At 46.8% G+C, this 16701-nt stretch overlaps 1 long non-coding RNA gene across 1 annotated transcript; it reads right to left on the bottom strand.

Annotated features, from left to right (window-relative positions):
- Positions 1-10210: 10210 nt before the first annotated feature.
- Positions 10211-16321, bottom strand: LOC140915375 (uncharacterized). Its single transcript, XR_012160142.2, has 3 exons — positions 16057-16321; positions 12583-12706; positions 10211-11411 (listed from the first exon to the last, which is right to left on the bottom strand). It is a non-coding gene; the product is annotated as an uncharacterized LOC140915375 (long non-coding RNA).
- Between the last annotated feature and the right edge of the window lie 380 nt (positions 16322-16701).

Here is a 16701-nt window from a genome sequence, read left to right on the forward strand (position 1 = left end):
CAGAGACAGTAAAACACTCATTAGTAAAAAGGCTCGTTTATCAACCTGAGATAGAATTTTGGGTTTGACCTTTTGATACTCTTATATCTTATACTAATGTGTATGAACAAAGACAGTGTGTGTGTTGCTTCTGCCTAGCCAGATGGGTTTGTTAGTATAATGGGAACAGATCAGAACCAGTTAAAATTTTACAGGGTAGGGTGGGAGTGTGATCTATGAGCATATAGTGGAAGGCTGCCTGGCTCTTCTCTTAAGGCAAGGTCAAGCAACCAGTCGGGAGGAGCAAAGCGGGATTGGGGGGAAGGTATAAAACACTGAAAGACCAAAGAAATGCTTGTCCCTGACCGTAGCACAACCTCACTCCTTACCACTCCCGTGGGGTCAGGCCTGCCGACAGCAATTCCGGGCCCCAGGGCAAAACAGTCAAGGAGCACCTGCTGGTGCCCAGTGAGCTGCTGGCTGCACTGCTGGGTGCGCTCTTCTGGCACAGCCAGGGCTTCCACATGCCCCTCCGGCTGCCTTCGCCGATGACGATGCCACCCCGCGCACACCTAGAGCATATGTGCCGACTTCCAGATTTCCTGGAGGGTGCTCGACTCCCCGCTCATCCAGACCCCTTCCCCCAAATGCCCAGCCCCACCCCACTTCTTCCCACCCGTGTTCCACCCCCTCCCCTGAGGGCGCCCCATGTACAACTGGTGCCTCCCCATAGTGGGGGGAGGGCACGATCTAAAGGGCAGGCCACGTGGCCCCACCTCAGGGCCACTGCACTCTCCCTGCCCCATGTTACCTGCCGGGGGGGCTCTGTCCTCCCGCTGTGCCTGCCCCCCCTCCCCCAGCACCTTTTGCCGCTCTCCCTGGCAGGCAGGAGCCCAGGTGGGAGGCAGGAGAGAGCCGCTTTTAATGTTGGCCCCTCCAGGCTGCTGTTCTGCAGCCCTGCCCGGCAGCTGCCTGAGAGAGCCTGGCTGGGAAGGAGGCAGCTTCCTCTCCCTGCCCGGCTTGGTTGCCAGGGAGCCGGCACCCGAGCCGGGAGCAGAAGTCACCTCCCCTGCCAGGCTCTCTCAGGCAGCCACCGAACAGGGCTGCAGAACAGCGTCTCAGTGGATGGAAGGGGCTGGTCCAGCCCCTTCCACTCTCAGCATAGCCATGCATCACCCAGGCCCGCCCCCACCCCACCGCTTCCCACCCCTTGCTCCTCCCCCCAACCCCAGTGCCTCCAGCACCCTGCTAAACAGCCGACGGCAGCGGGCGGGACGCACTGGCAGGGACAGTGATGAGCTAATTGGTGGGGTCCACCTCTGGTGAGAGGTGCTGTGGCGGGAAGGAGGAGTCCACCGGCAGTTAGCACCCACGCAGCGCCTATGCCTAGGAGCCCTGCGGCCGGCCTGGGCGATTTAAAAGGGCCCGGAGCTCCTGGCCACTGCTTTCACAGAAGCACCAGCGGCCAATTGCCAGGCCCCTGGGCAATTGCTCCCTTTGCCGCCCCCAGCCCCAGCAGCGGGCTTGCATGAGGTACAAAAGAGGTGGGATGAAGACCCTGGACCGAAAATGGAACATGACCATAAGATTCATAAGTTTCAGAGTAACAGCCGTGTTAGTCTGTATTCGCAAAAAGAAAAGGAGTATTTGTGGCACCTTAGAGACTAACCAATTTATTTGAGCATAAGATTTGGTGAGCTACAACTCACTTCATCGGATGCATACTGTGGAAATTGTAGAAGATCTTTTTATATACACACAAAGCATGAAAAAATACCTCCTCCAACCCCACTCTCCTGCTGGTAATAGCTTATCTAAAGTGATCACTCTCCTTACAATGTGTATGATAATCAAGTTGGGCCATTTCCAGCACAAATCCAGGGTTTTAACACGAACGTCTAAGGGGGGGGAGGGTAGGAAAAAACAAAGGGAAATAGGTTACCTTGCATAATGACTTAGCCACTTCCAGTCTCTATTCAAGCCTAAGTTAATTGTATCCAATTTGCAAATGAATTCCAATTCAGCAGTTTCTCGCTGGAGTCTGGATTTGAAGTTTTTTTGTTGTAAGATAGCGACCTTCATGTCTGTGATTGCGTGACCAGAGAGATTGAAGTGTTCTCCGACTGGTTTATGAATGTTATAATTCTTGACATCTGATTTGTGTCCATTTATTCTTTTACGTAAAGACTGTCCAGTTTGACCAATGTACATGGCAGAGGGGCATTGCTGGAACATGATGGCATATATCACATTGGTGGATGTGCAGGTGAATGAGCCTCTGATAGTGTGGCTGATGTTATTAGGCCCTGTGATGGTGTCCCCTGAATAGATATGTGGGCACAGTTGGCAACAGGCTTTGTTGCAAGGATAGGTTCCTGGGTTAGTGGTTCTGTTGTGTGGTATGTGGTTGCTGGTGAGTATTTGCTTCAGGTTGGGGGGCTGTCTGTAGGCAAGGACTGGCCTGTCTCCCAAGATTTGTGAGAGTGTTGGGTCATCCTTCAGGATAGGTTGTAGATCCCTAATAATGTGTTGGGGGGTTTTAGTTGGGGGCTGAAGGTGACGGCTAGTGGCGTTCTGTTATTTTCTTTGTTAGGCCTTTCCTGTAGTAGGGAACTCTTCTGGGAACTCTTCTGGCTCTATCAATCTGTTTCTTCACTTCCGCAGGTGGGTATTGTAGTTGTAAGAATGCTTTATAGAGATCTTGTAGGTGTTTGTCTCTGTCTGAGGGGTTGGAGCAAATGCGGTTGTATCGCAGAGCTTGGCTGTAGACAATGGATCGTGTGGTGTGGTCAGGGTGAAAGCTGGAGGCATGTAGGTAGGAATAGCGGTCAGTAGGTTTCCGGTATAGAGTGGTGTTTATGTGACCATCGTTTATTAGCACTGTAGTGTCCAGGAAGTGGATCTCTTGTGTGGACTGGACCAGGCTAAGGTTGATGTTGGGATGGAAATTGTTGAAATCATGGTGGAATTCCTCAAGGGCTTCTTTTCCATGGGTCCAGATGATGAAGATGTCATCAATATAGCGCAAGTAGAGTAGGAGCGTTAGGGGACGAGAGCTGAGGAACCGTTGTTCTAAGTCAGCCATAAAAATGTTGGCATACTGTGGGGCCATGCGGGTACCCATAGCATTGCCGCTGATCTGAAGGTATACATTGTCCCCAAATGTAAAATACTTATGGGTAAGGACAAAGTCACAAAGTTCAGTCACCAGGTTAGCCGTGACATTATTGGGGATAGTGTTCTTGATGGCTTGTAGTCCATCTTTGTGTGGAATGTTGGTATAGAGAGCTTCTACATCCATAGTGGCCAGGATGGTGTTATCAGAAAGATCGCCAATGGATTGTAGTTTCCTCAGGAAGTCAGTTGTGTCTCGAAGGTAGCTGGGAGTGCTGGTAGCGTAGGGCCTGAGGAGGGAGTCTACATAGCCAGACAATCCTGCTGTCAGGGTGCCAATGCCTGAGATGATGGGGCGCCCAGGATTTCCAGGTTTATGGATCTTGGGTAGTAGATAGAATATCCCAGGTCAGGGTTCCAGGGGTGTGTCTGTGCAGATTTGATCTTGTGCTTTTTCAGGAAGTTTCTTGAGCAAATGCTGTAGTTGCTTTTGGTAACTCTCAGTGGGATCAGAGGGTAATGGCTTGTAGAAAGTGGTGTTGGAGAGCTGCCGAGCAGCCTCTTGTTCATATTCCGACCTATTCATGATGACAACAGCACCTCCTTTGTCAGCCTTTTTGATTATGATGTCAGAGTTGTTTCTGAGGCTGTGGATGGCATTGTGTTCCACACGGCTGAGGTTATGGGGCAAGTGATGCTGCTTTTCCACAATTTCAGCCCGTGCACGTCTGCAGAAGCACTCTATGTAGAAGTCCAGTCTGCTGTTTCGACCTTCAGGAGGAGTCCACCTAGAATCCTTCTTTTTGTAGTGTTGGTAGGGAGTTCTCTGTGGATTAGTATGTTGTTCAGAGGTATGTTGGATCTCTCTGGTCACTCGATCTCAGACCTAAAGGTCGCAATATTAAAACAAAAAAACTTCAAATCCAGACTCCAGCGAGAAACTGTTGAATTGGAATTCATTTGCAAATTGGATACAATTAACTTAGGCTTGAATAGAGACTGGGAGTGGCTAAGTCATTATGCAAGGTAACCTATTTCCCCTTGTTTTTTCCTACCCCCCCTCAGACATTCGTGTTAAACCCTGGATTTGTGCTGGAAATGGCCCACCTTGATTATCATACACATTGTAAGGAGAGTGATCACTTTAGATAAGCTATTACCAGCAGGAGAGTGGGGTGGGAGGAGGTATTTTTTCATGCTTTGTGTGTATATAAAAAGATCTGCTACACTCTCCACAGTATTCATCTGATGAAGTGAGCTGTAGCTCACGAAAGCTTATGCTCAAATAAATTGGTTAGTCTCTAAGGTGCCAAAAGTACTCCTTTTCTTTTTATAAGATTCATAGATATTTAGGTCAGAAGGGACCATTATGATCATCTAGTCTGACCTCCTGCACAACGCAGGCCACAGAATTTCACCCACCACTCCTACAAAAAAAACCCTCACACCTATATCTGTGCTATTGAAGTCCTCAAATCGTAGTTTAAGGGGTGGGACTGTGGGCGTGCATTGCAGGTATATTTGGGCCTGCTAAAAGGAGGAGGTGGGAATCGGGACACAGGGTAAATGCTCTGCGGCGTCAGAGCTAGGAAGGGGGACTAACCCCAATAAACATTGCATTGCCTGAACTTCAGATTTCTGGTCCTCTGCTTTCTGTCTGTGTGACAAGGACCAGGGGAGAGGGTGAAGGGAAAGTCCTCTAACACACTCCAACCTGTTAGCTGTCTATAAGCACACACTTTGCTCATCTTACATAGCACGGATGTTTTATAATGAAAGCAAAATAAGTTTATTATTGTACTGAAGAACAAGGACTAAGTTATACCAAGTAAAAGGGATAAAGGCAGAAACTGTTACAAGCAAATAAAAGTGAAAATATGCTTCTAAAAGACTCAACCTTAACCAGCAAGATACAGTCATGGTTCAAGATGATTTCTCTCACTCAGTCTCCTTTCCAGCTTTTTTCTGGCCAGGACCCATCACAGAGATCAAATTGCTTGGTTCCTTTGCTTCCTAAGGTAAAGGATAAAGGAAACCTCTCTCTCTCCCTCTGTTCCTCATATACCCAAAAGGATTGTGTGTGTCTGATAAGTCAGGAAGGCCTCCTGGGGATCCAGTCTCCTGTCTCTCTCTGGGGTGCAGGAACCATGTTAATTCTCTGTCTCTTGAATTCAGGATCAGGATAACCACTGCTGGCTTAGTGCCATGGCATTTTTTACTGCTAATATGTAAATTGAGGAAAACCCACATTCTTTTATTTAGGACAGACCTGTTTAGGACCTTTACCTAGATTAGGCTGTCTGGTCTTAAACATTGGTTAGTAACATCATACAGAGGGAATTCATAACTTCACATATAACATTAACACATGGATTTTACAATGACATTAATACTCAGCATGTTATTGGTTTTTATATGATAACCTACACAATACCTTTGGGATAAATATCATAAGAACAGTGTTGGGTGCAGTGAATTGAATGGCTCTAATGAGTGACAGCATGCCCTATGGCTGTGGGTAACAAGGGCTCTTAGGATCACATTACTAACAAGATTTTAGGGGGAAAACAGACTTTGGAAACTGTCTGCAGGGCTCCCCCACATTTTCACAACTATTGACATGGACACTTTTGCCCCAGTCAATGTCACACACAAATTCATCCTTCCAAAGACCATGGATCATCAGAGGGTATAAGCTTCAATGGCACTGCCAGTGACAGTGAGATTGGGAAAATCATCACAGTTAGAGGTATGCAAAATGTTTGCAGTAAAACCTATAGCCAACATAAACTCATCTCGTTTTGGTCTGAGCTTTGACTTGAGTCTATGATTTAAAAAAATGTTGAGAGAAAGATTTCCTAAATTGCATGAACCTTTCCAGAGAACCTGGATCAACTGACTTATTTGCATGAAAGTCATGGACAAATCTGTGGATTTTACACAAAAATCAAGTGAAACCCAGTGATTTTCAATTAGACTCTATGTTCATTGAAACCTGAAATGAAGTGTAGAAAAGTAGAGGTTGAAATGAAATTTAAACTTAATTTTGTATGAATTCCTCATTGAGTTTAGTATAGCTACAATCACATTGTCAGTTTAAATATGAATTTTTCTTATGCCATCAGACATTGCTTGGGCCATGAACAAGGATGCACCATACCCATCTATTATACTGTTTGCCAGAATGTCTATTTTGTGTTTCTATAGCTTTTTTTTTTTTCTTTTTTTTACAAAGACAAGTTGTTGGCCTCTCACTCAATGCCCAACATGAAGGGCCAGTAGACTGATTTTTTGTCTGGTCCCATCTGACCTGTTGGCCTGGGGTGGCCCTATCCGGAATTAAAACGCCTGCTGGCATAGCTCTCAAGGTCATAGCCACACACACGCCTTAATATCATTAGCCAACCTCTTTATTTTGGGAGCACTTCCTAAGATACACAGTTTTACAGCCATCTTTTGCCATCCACCAACTCAGTCCCAAAAAGTTAAATAAATTGAGACTCAATTGTGCAGATCACCAGGAGGGTTCCGAGGCTCAGGGGTGGCCCATGGACCACATGCTGATAAGCCCTATTGTAGATGATGTGGGATTATGGTCGAGACCCTGAGATGGGTGTAAAATGAGTACAGTTGGACTGAAGTCAATGGAGATGCACTTACATCAGCTAGAGATCTAGCTCTGATTACACAGAATGTGCTTGATTTTTGTTGTTTTTGTAATGCTGTATTCTGCACTTCCTAGGTGAACATGGTAAAAAATGGTTGGTGGACATTCATTGGAAATCATGGCCTTTGGTTTCCGTCACATTTTACAGGCTGCTCCTGAATGGGTTTGGGTTACAATAATGTTTAGTAAATGTGTTATTTCTTGCGCGCTCCGAAAAGTAATAGGTGCCTCCTGAACCACATTCAGCTATGGTCTCTGCCCTCCACAGCACACAGTCCAAATTCAACAGGCACAGCAGTCGAGAGTCAAAAGGGACAAAAGGAGAGAGGAGGCTAAAAATATTATGGTGAAAAGACCACATGCACACTAGGCAGTGGCGGATTAATGATTTTGCCACCCCTAGGCCCTGAAATAATTGCCGCTCCCACCCGGCAGCTCCCCGCGCCCCTACCCCAGCTCACCTCCGCTCCGCCTCCTCCCCTGAACGCGCCGTCGGGTCCTGCTTCTCCCCGCTCCCTGCCAGCACTTGTGCATGAAACAGCTTCGCGTGGCTGGGAGGGAGGAGGGGGGAACACAGCACGCTCAGGGGAGGAGGTGGGGCCGGGGCGGGGATTTGGGAAAGGGGACCAATAGGGGCAGGGAGGGGGTGGAGTTGAGGCAGAGACTTTGGGGAAGGGGTTGGAATGGGGGCGGGGAAGGGGTGGAGACACGAGCTCCCCCTGGTGCCGGGGAAAGTTGGCGCCTCTGGCTGCTCTTACAAATTTGCCGCCCCTGAAAATTTGTCAGCCTGGGCATTAATACGCCACTGACACTAGGCCCTGGTCTACGACGAGTTTAGGTCGAATTTAGCAGCATTAGGTTGATTTAACCCTGCACCTGTCCACATGACCAAGCCTGTTTTGTCGACTTAAAGGGCTCTTAAAATCAATTTCTGTACTCCTCCCTGGCAAGGGGTTTAGCACTAAAATCAACCTTGCTGGGTCGAATTTGGGGTAGTGTGAATTTGGGGTAGGGGTGGAGTTGGGGCGGGGAAGGGGGGGACACGAGCTCCCACTGGTGCCGGGGAAAGTTGGCGCCTCTGGCTGCTCTTACAAATTTGCCGCCCCTGAAAATTTGTCAGCCTGGGCATTAATACGCCACTGACACTAGGCCCTGGTCTACGACGAGTTTAGGTCGAATTTAGCAGCATTAGGTTGATTTAACCCTGCACCTGTCCACATGACCAAGCCTGTTTTGTCGACTTAAAGGGCTCTTAAAATCGATTTCTGTACTCCTCCCTGGCAAGGGGTTTAGCACTAAAATCAACCTTGCTGGGTCGAATTTGGGGTAGTGTGGATGCAATTCAATGGTATTGGCCTTCGGGAGCTATCCCAAAGTGCTCCATTGTGACCGCTCTGGACAGCACTCTCAACTCAGATGCACTGGCCAGGTAGATAGGAAAAGCCCTGGGAACTTTTGAATTTCATTTCCTGTTTGGCCAGCGTGGCGAGCTGATCAGCACAAGTGACCATGCAGAGCTTGTCAGCACAGGTGACCATGGAGTCCCAGAATCGCAAAAGAGCTCCAACATGGACCCAATGAGAGGTACTGGATCTGATCGCTGAATGGGGAGAAGAATCCGTGCAGGCAGAACTCTGTTTCAAAAGACGAAATGCCAATACATTTGCCAAAATCTCCAAGGTCATGATGGACAAAGGCTACAACAGGGACACACAGCAGTGCCGCATGAAAGTTAAGGAGCTGAGGCAAGCCTACCAAAAAACAAAGGATGCAAACGGTCGCTCTGGGTCAGAGCCCCATACATTCTGTTTCTATGATGAGTTGCATGCAATTCTGAGAGGGGGGCCCTACCGCTGTCCCACCACTGTCTGTGGATGCCTGCAAGGGGGGAGTCTCATGCAACAGGGATGAGGATTTTGTGGGTGAGGAAGATGAGGAGGAGATAGCACACAGCAGGCAAGCAAAGAATCCCTTCTTCCTAGCAGCCAGGAACTGTTCATCACCCTGGAGCCAATACCCTCCCAACCCGGGCTCCCGGACCATGAAGCCAGAGAAGGCACCTCTGGTGAGTGTACCTTTGTAAATATAATACAGGGTTTAAAAGCAAGCGTGTTTAATGATTAATTTGCTCTGAAGACTTGGGATGCATTTGCAGCCAGTATAGCTACTGAAAAAGTCTGTTAACGTGTCTGGGGATGGAGCGAAAATCCTCCAGGGACATCTCCATGAAGCTCTCCTGGAGGTACTCTAAAAGCCTTTGCCACGCAGTGAGGGGAGGCCCGTTCATGCTGAGCTGTTTGCGTTTAGCTGAGAGGGATCTTCCCTGACACTAGCCATGCGGTTGTGTCTGGTGGGGGTGGGGGTGAAGCAAATGTGCTATGTAATGTGAATAGCTTGATTCAGTGTGAAATAGTCTTCCCTTTGTACTCTAAAATGTATCTTTTTAAAATATTCCTCTCCCGTTTTTTCCTCCCACAGCTGCAAATGTTTCTATGCTCCCCCTATCATCTCCGTCCCAAAGGCTAGCACAGATTAGAAAGTGAACAAAACTGCACTCGCAAGGACATGTTCTCAGAGCTCATGCAGTCCTCCTGCACTGAAAGAGCTCAGCAGAATGCATGGAGGCAAACAGTGGCAGAGACCAGGAAAGCATTAAATGAACACAATGAGAGGAGGGAGGAGCACGCTGAGAGGAGGCAGGATGCAATGCTGAGCCTAATGGGGGAGCAAACGGATATGCTCCAGTGTCTGGTGGAGCTGCAGGAAAGGCAGCAAGAGCACAGACCACCTCTGTAGCCCCTGTATAACTGCCTGCCCTCCTCCCCAAGTTCCATATCCTCCTCACCCAGATGCTCAAGAATGCGAGGGGGGAGGAGGAGGCTACAGGCACCAGCCACTCCACCCCAGAACAACAAGCAACAGAAGGCTGGCATTCAATAAGTTTTGAACTGTAATGTGGCCTTGTCCTTCCCTCTTCCCTTCATCCACCACCCCATCCAGTGCTTCCCTCCTCCCCCACCCCTCCCGGGCTACCTTGTGAGTTTTCCCCCTATTTGTGTGATGAATTAATAAAGAATGCATGATTTTGAAACAATAATGACTTTAATGACACTGAAAGCGGTGATCGAAGAGGGGAGGTCAGCTGGCTTACAGGGAAGTAGAGTCAACCAAGAAGGTGGGTTTTCATCAAGAAGAAACAAACAGAACTGTCACACTGTAGCCTGGCCAGTCATGAAACTGATTTTCAAAGTTTCTCTGATGCGTAGGGCGCCCAGCTGTGCTCCTCTAATTGCCCTGGTGTCTGGCTGCACGTAATCGGCTGCCAAGTGATTTGCCTAAACCTCCCACCCCGCCATAAATGTCTCCCCCTCACTCTCACAGATATTGTGAAGCACACAGCAAGCAGCAATAACAATGGGAATATTGGTTTCGCTGAGGTCTAACCAAGTCAGTAAACTGCGCCAGCGAGCTTTTAAACATCCAAATGCACATTCTACCACCATTCTGCACTTGCTCAGCCTATAGTTGAACTGCTCCTTACTACTATCCAGGGTGCCTGTGTAGGCTTCATGAGCCAGGGCATTAAGGGATAGGCTAGGTCCCTGAGAATAACTATAGGCATTTCAACACTCCCAACAGTAATTTTCTGGTCTGGGAAGTAAGTTCCTTCCTGCAGCTGTTCAAACAGAGTTCCTGACGATGCGAGCGTCATGCACCTTTTCCGGCCATCCCACGTTGATGTCGGTGAAATGTCCCTTGTGATCCACCAGTGCTTGCAGCACCACAGAAAAGTACCCCTTGCAGTTTACGTACTGGCTGCCAAGGTGGTCCAGTCCCAAGATAGGGATATGCGTTCTATCTATCGCCCCACCACAGTTAGGGAACCCCATTGCAGCAGAGCCATCCACTACGACCTGCACATTTCCCAGAGTCACTACCCTTGATAGCAGCAGCTCAATGATTGCATTGGCTACTTGGATCACAGCAGCCCCCACATTATATTTACCCACTCCAAATTGATTCCCGACTGACTGGTAGCTGTCTGGCGTTGCAAGCTTCCAGAGGGCTATCGCCACTCGCTTCTCAACTGTGAGGGCTGCTCTCATCTTGGTATTCTTCCACTTCAGGGCAGGGGAAAGCAAGTCACAAAGTTCCATGAAAGTGCCCTTACACATGCAAAAGTTTCGCAGCCACTGGGAATCATCCCAGACCTGCAACACTATGCAGTCCCACCAGTCTGTGCTTGTTTCCTGGGCCCAGAATCAGCGTTCCATGGCATGAACCTGCCCCATTACTACCATGATGTCCAAATTGCCAGGGCCCGTGCTTTGAGAGAAGTCTGTGTCCATGTCCTCATCACTATCATGATCGCGCTGTCGTCACCTCCTCGCCTGCTTTTGCAGGTTCTGCACATACTGCAGGATAATGCGCGAGGTGTTTACAATGCTCACAATAGCAGCATTTAGCTGAGCGGGCTCCATGCTTCCCGTGGTATGGCGTCTGCAGGACAGCAGAGTTGCAGCAGAAGCAGTGGATGACGATGGATTCCACGAGAATAGAATGACGAGAGGACCTGCAAGGTGGATTCATGGTACCAGGAGAGCAGAGCTGCAGCAGAAGCAGTGGATGATGGCGGTTAGCAGTATGGTGTCTGCATGGAAAAAAGGCACAAAATGATTGTCTGCCATTGCTTTCATGGAGGGAGGGGCGACTGGTGACATGTACCCAAAACCACCTGCGACAATGTTTTTGCCCCATCAGGCATTGGGAGCTCAACCCAGAAGTCCAATGGGCAGTGGAGACTGCAGGAACTGTGGGATAGCTACCCACAGTGCAATGCTCCGAAAGTCGACACTAGCCATGGTACTGTGGATGCACTCCACCGCCTTAATGCATTTAGTGGGGACACACACAATAAACTGTATAAAATTGCTTCCTAAAAATCGACTTCTATAAATTCGACCTAATTTTGTAGTGTAGACATATCTGTAGTGAGTCGAACACAGCTGGTTGGTGTTGTATATTTAGGCTGTTTTCTTCCTTACCACACTTCATGCCGACCAGATGGCAGAAGTAAATATTTTAGAGGGATTTGAATGTGGCAAGGATGGTGGCTTGGAAAACAGGCTTGGGAAGATTTCCACACAAGGGGAGCAGTAAAGAAGGCACAAAAACAAAAGTTGATGAAAGCAAGCGGGGGGAAAGCATAAAGGCTGGCACTGTTGCAATGGAATTGGGAAATGCAAAAGGCAAACAAACAGTCAGAGATATAGTTTCAAGCCTTGAAAGCAAAGCACAAGGAGCTTAATCTATATGTAATAGGGGACAGCCAAGGCTATTCTTAAAACTGCAAGTAAATAGGATGCTGGTTCTTCTGTGCTCAAATAACCATTTTTTTCACGTGAATAAGGAAATTCATGCATGAAAAAGATCATTACTCAAAATTCCCCTGTTTCAGACTTATTAGCAGGAAAAGGTACCAATACCGAGTGATTTTGCTGACCAATCACACACTGATTAGCAAAGCAAAAACAACCCAGAGGACAACATTTCTTCTCTCAAACTCTTAAAACTATTATGAATATAAATTAAATTAATAAAAATCCATTCACAAATGGTTCAAGCAGAAAAAAGGGCTAAATTGGTCAGGTAATTTATTCACAGTCCATAATTCTGCCAACTCTTTTCTTTAGCTCAGACCTTAAAGAGCTTGCAATTGCTTTCTCATGGTTTAGTTTTAGGAGAATTCCATTTTCAGACAAGCCCTTCATTGTCAGTGTGAATAAATAAATATATAATGAAAGATTAATGTTGGCACTTACTGTACTAAACGTGCTTTCTCCCTTCCAAGCCATGGTGTCTCCTGTAATATCTGGATAGATTTTCATGGGCACTTTCTTCTCTTTGGCTTTTTCTAATAACCATGAGGTCTTTTCCTTCACTGTACTGAAAAAGAAATTCCACAAAGTTTTGAGAAAATCCCTCTGCTGAAATCTCTGTTCTGTCAACATTCCCTGATGTTAAATGCAATTGATTATTACTACTAACTTTTTTCTAGTCACAGTGTTTTCAGTGGACTTCATGTGGGAACTATTCAAAGGGCACATAAGATTAACCAGATATTAACAGCTACAACTTTAAGAAAATCCCTGTTTGAAGACAAAATTCATGACCTTTGTAATGAGGAAATGGCCCCTTGACTGCTTATCAGAACACAGCTTTTTGATATAACATGGCTTTGGAAGTCAGCACTCTTGGGTTCTACTTTTTGGCTCTGCCCCTGACTTTGCTCTGCAACCCTGAGTATGTCACTGAGTGTGCAATGTTGCACCCAGTTCAATTCAATGGAAAAACTCCCTGTGATTTCAGTGAGGAAGGATCAAAGCCAGAATTTCATGTACTTTTAGGAGTAGCCTGACTTGGAATTTCTGATGTTAAAAACATGTACACCATTGGAATTCCCTCCTTTTAGTGTCTCTTTTTTTATATTGTATATGTTATGAAACCTTGATTAGCACATCAAGAAGTTTCCCTAAAGATAAGGTCATCAGGAGAATAGAAGCTCAGTCTATGTGAACAGATTTCACTGCAAACATACCAGACCATTGCTGACAACACATCAGCACTTTGTTTTCAGACCCACTTGATTGCAAGAAAAGTGACAGCTCAGAAGAGGTCAGAGCCGCACCTGCCAACAGAACATCCTAAAGTACATTGTACAATATCTGCTCTCATAATGCAAATATTTACCAGCATTTGGAATTACAAAGAATTGTGCTAAGAATACTGGTGCCAGTTAATTAAATCTGTCCTGTGCTGGATTTCAGTTGATTAATAAAGAACCATTGATTTATTAAATATGATGATTAATGATTAATCTATTGATTGAGCAAACAAACGTCTGATTTATAGCACCACTTATTTATGGATTATATTGTTCTATTACAATAGCCATATAAGAAAAGATCTCAGGTCAAAAGTGCCCCAGGGCATTGATCTGACTTCTGTACTCAATACCTTTATTCAGCATAGACAACTCCATCACATAAACCCATAAACATATCCAACGATTATCAAAGTAATTTGTAAAATTTGTAAAAGTCACCATGTGTTTGTGGACAATTCATAGAAAAAAAAAAGAAAGAAAAGAGCTAAATTCACTGCATAGGCTGGTGGACCCGATCTCCAGCCTGTGACAAACAGTCAGTCATGCCCAGTTCAGTTTGTAGCCCTTTTCTCAGGGCTCTGTTTATCCTTCAACACTAAGAAGGGAAAATGGAACAACAACAAAAAAGCAACAGTCCTGTTCTCAGCTCAGATTGTGAGACCCTCTGGCCTCTGATAGCTAATGGACTGGAGCAGTTCTCAGCCTATGGGTGTCTGCAGGGCTTGCCTGTCTTCTCACAGCCTTCTGCTGCAGCCAAAAGAGAGTGCATTTTTAGCCCTCCTCCACTGGTCCCAGGTAGCCTCATGGAGCAGGGATGTTCCTTTAGATCTCCTGGCTCAGATCCAATCACTAAATGTTGTCCAGCTGGGTCAGACAATTCCCAGCACCTGGACTGCTGAGCTTTTCTCAATAACAAGGTCACCTGCTTCCTGGGCCCTTAAAGGAGCAGACTGCCCCCTTACACTTTTAAAAAAAAAAAAATTGTTTACACCACTCTTGTCCTTACCTTTATCTTCCCCTTCTCCCTCTGCTTTGTCCATCCACCCATTCTCAAGCCTTGCCCTAACAGTCACTTCCTCTGGTCCTGTTCTTAAATCACTCAACATACCCTTCCTCTTCATTTAATTCCCACGTCGTCCTTGTTAAACAACTCTGCCTCCTCCTTTGCTAACTCATGTGCCTACTGTCCCCATGAGCTCTTCTCTAAGTCTGACACTCTTTGAAACTTCCTCCCCCATGCTCCTTTCCTCCAAGGAAAAGGGCTGAGATTGAGGGCAGTAGCAGGATTCCCACAGAAGATAAAATGCTAGGTGCAATATTCTGAATTGTAAAAGAATTTATAGCCATTTTCAAAGGAAAGGGAAATGCAGAATGATCCCAAGTGCCTGCTCAGATTAGGGCGTGGAGAGGCTGCTAGACCCGCAGCAGTGAGGTTCTGCCTGGGCAGCTAAGGAGGTTGGTAATGGGACAGGAGTACTGTAAGGGGCAGACCATCAATCAAATGTTGCCCCCCTCCTGACCTCTCAGGCCCCACCTACCTGTCATCCTAAGACATGCCCCCTGGGTATTACTTCCGGGGTCAAGACAGACACATGACCGGAAGGAGGAGGCTTGGTATGGAACTAACTGAGCCGATGCCACGTCATGAGCATATTTTTTTTTATTTAAAAGACACAGCTCCTTGAAAATAAACCAAGTTGCTCCATCAAAACTTTTATCTTACTTAAGCGCCCCACAGACCTTCAAACAGAAAACCAGATAATCACAAAGCCCTTTTCAATATATATTTCTATTTACAGCTACCAAGTTTTATATCGCATGTTTGTCCCCTCACCATTTTGTAACTTGATCCTTTTAGATTTCTTACAAATAGTCTTTTTCTTAAGCAGGATTCTGTAACTTTTTGTGCGGACCAGATGGTCAATATATTGCTGTAAGCAGGCATCTTCTGGTTTGATCATTTTCTTTAAAACACTGTCAGGGTCTCGACTCAATTGCACAGTATTTACCCTTGTGTTAAATTTTCTTGGGTTATGCACAGACATTACAAAGCATAACCTATGTCAATAACAGTGTTTAATAAGCTTTCCAAACACAGGTCATCGCACAGATCCCGGAGCTGCAGTTTATATCCTCCGAAATCCAACTCACACAGCCATGGTACCATTGGGCTGGCACATCTATTTCACAGTCCTCACAATCTTCTAAAAGCTTTTCTCTAAGGCAGTGATTAAGGACAGCATAAACAGCAACACGTACCATAGAACGCATGACTTTTTTACACTCATGATGTGGCACTGGCTCAGTTAGCTCCATGTCAAGCCTCCTCCTTAAATCTATATAGCCATGATCCTCGGCGTCTTCGTCAACGATTTGTACCAGCATCGAGCAAAAACAAGTTGGGCCCAGTTTGTCTTCGTTGCCTGATGCAACGCTGCCCCAGGCCTCTGGGTCTTCTAGAAAAGCATCATTGAGCCGTTGAGAGATTTTCAGAAAAGAAACAACTGTGGCCCCACTGCTTGGTTTTAGATTTATGCAACCCCACGTCGGTTCCCAACCCCATTACACCCCATCCTCAACCGTTACTTCTTAATCGTTCATTTATCTGAGCAACATCTTTCCCATTCACCTTGTCCACCAGTGACTCCCAGGAGCCACGGTTGCTTTCCTCCTCTAGGGGAGTGGATGATGAGAGGCCGTCATGCTCATTGGGCTGCCTCACGAGCGGTTGGGTTTTGGCGTCAGGTTCCGGCGTATCCATCAACTGCTGGGCCAAAGAGCTCCTCTTGGATGCTCCCTCCCCCTCCTCGGAGCTGTCGCTGATGTAGCCATTCCACCGTGGGCGATTGAAGGCTCTCGGAGCTAAAACAAAGTCCAAAGTTCTCATGGGGGTGGTTTCCTCTCAGCATTTCCGCAATTTCTAAAACATGCATTCTTGCAATGAAATGACCTTTTCCACGTGGCACTGGGACTTCCGGGGGTGTGCTGCACTTTGATTGGTAGAGGGTGGTAGGAGGGCTCTTAAAGGGGTCACCCCGCCCCAGAACTCCCCCCAGTTGGACAAATCCACTCTCAGGGAGCTCCTCTGTGGCTGAAACCCATCCCGATTGGTAGAGGGTGGTAGGAGGAGTTCTTAAACGGATCACACAACCCACTTCCAGACAGATCACCCCACCCCAGTACACCCCCCTGATTGGTCAAATCTCCTTTCAGGGCGACCCTATGGGGGGTGAAACCCATCCTGATTGGAAGAGGGTGGTGGGAAGAATTCTTA

The sequence above is a fragment of the Lepidochelys kempii genome, chromosome 7 (assembly GCF_965140285.1).
Source record: "Lepidochelys kempii isolate rLepKem1 chromosome 7, rLepKem1.hap1, whole genome shotgun sequence".
NCBI classification, from domain to species: domain Eukaryota; kingdom Metazoa; phylum Chordata; order Testudines; family Cheloniidae; genus Lepidochelys; species Lepidochelys kempii.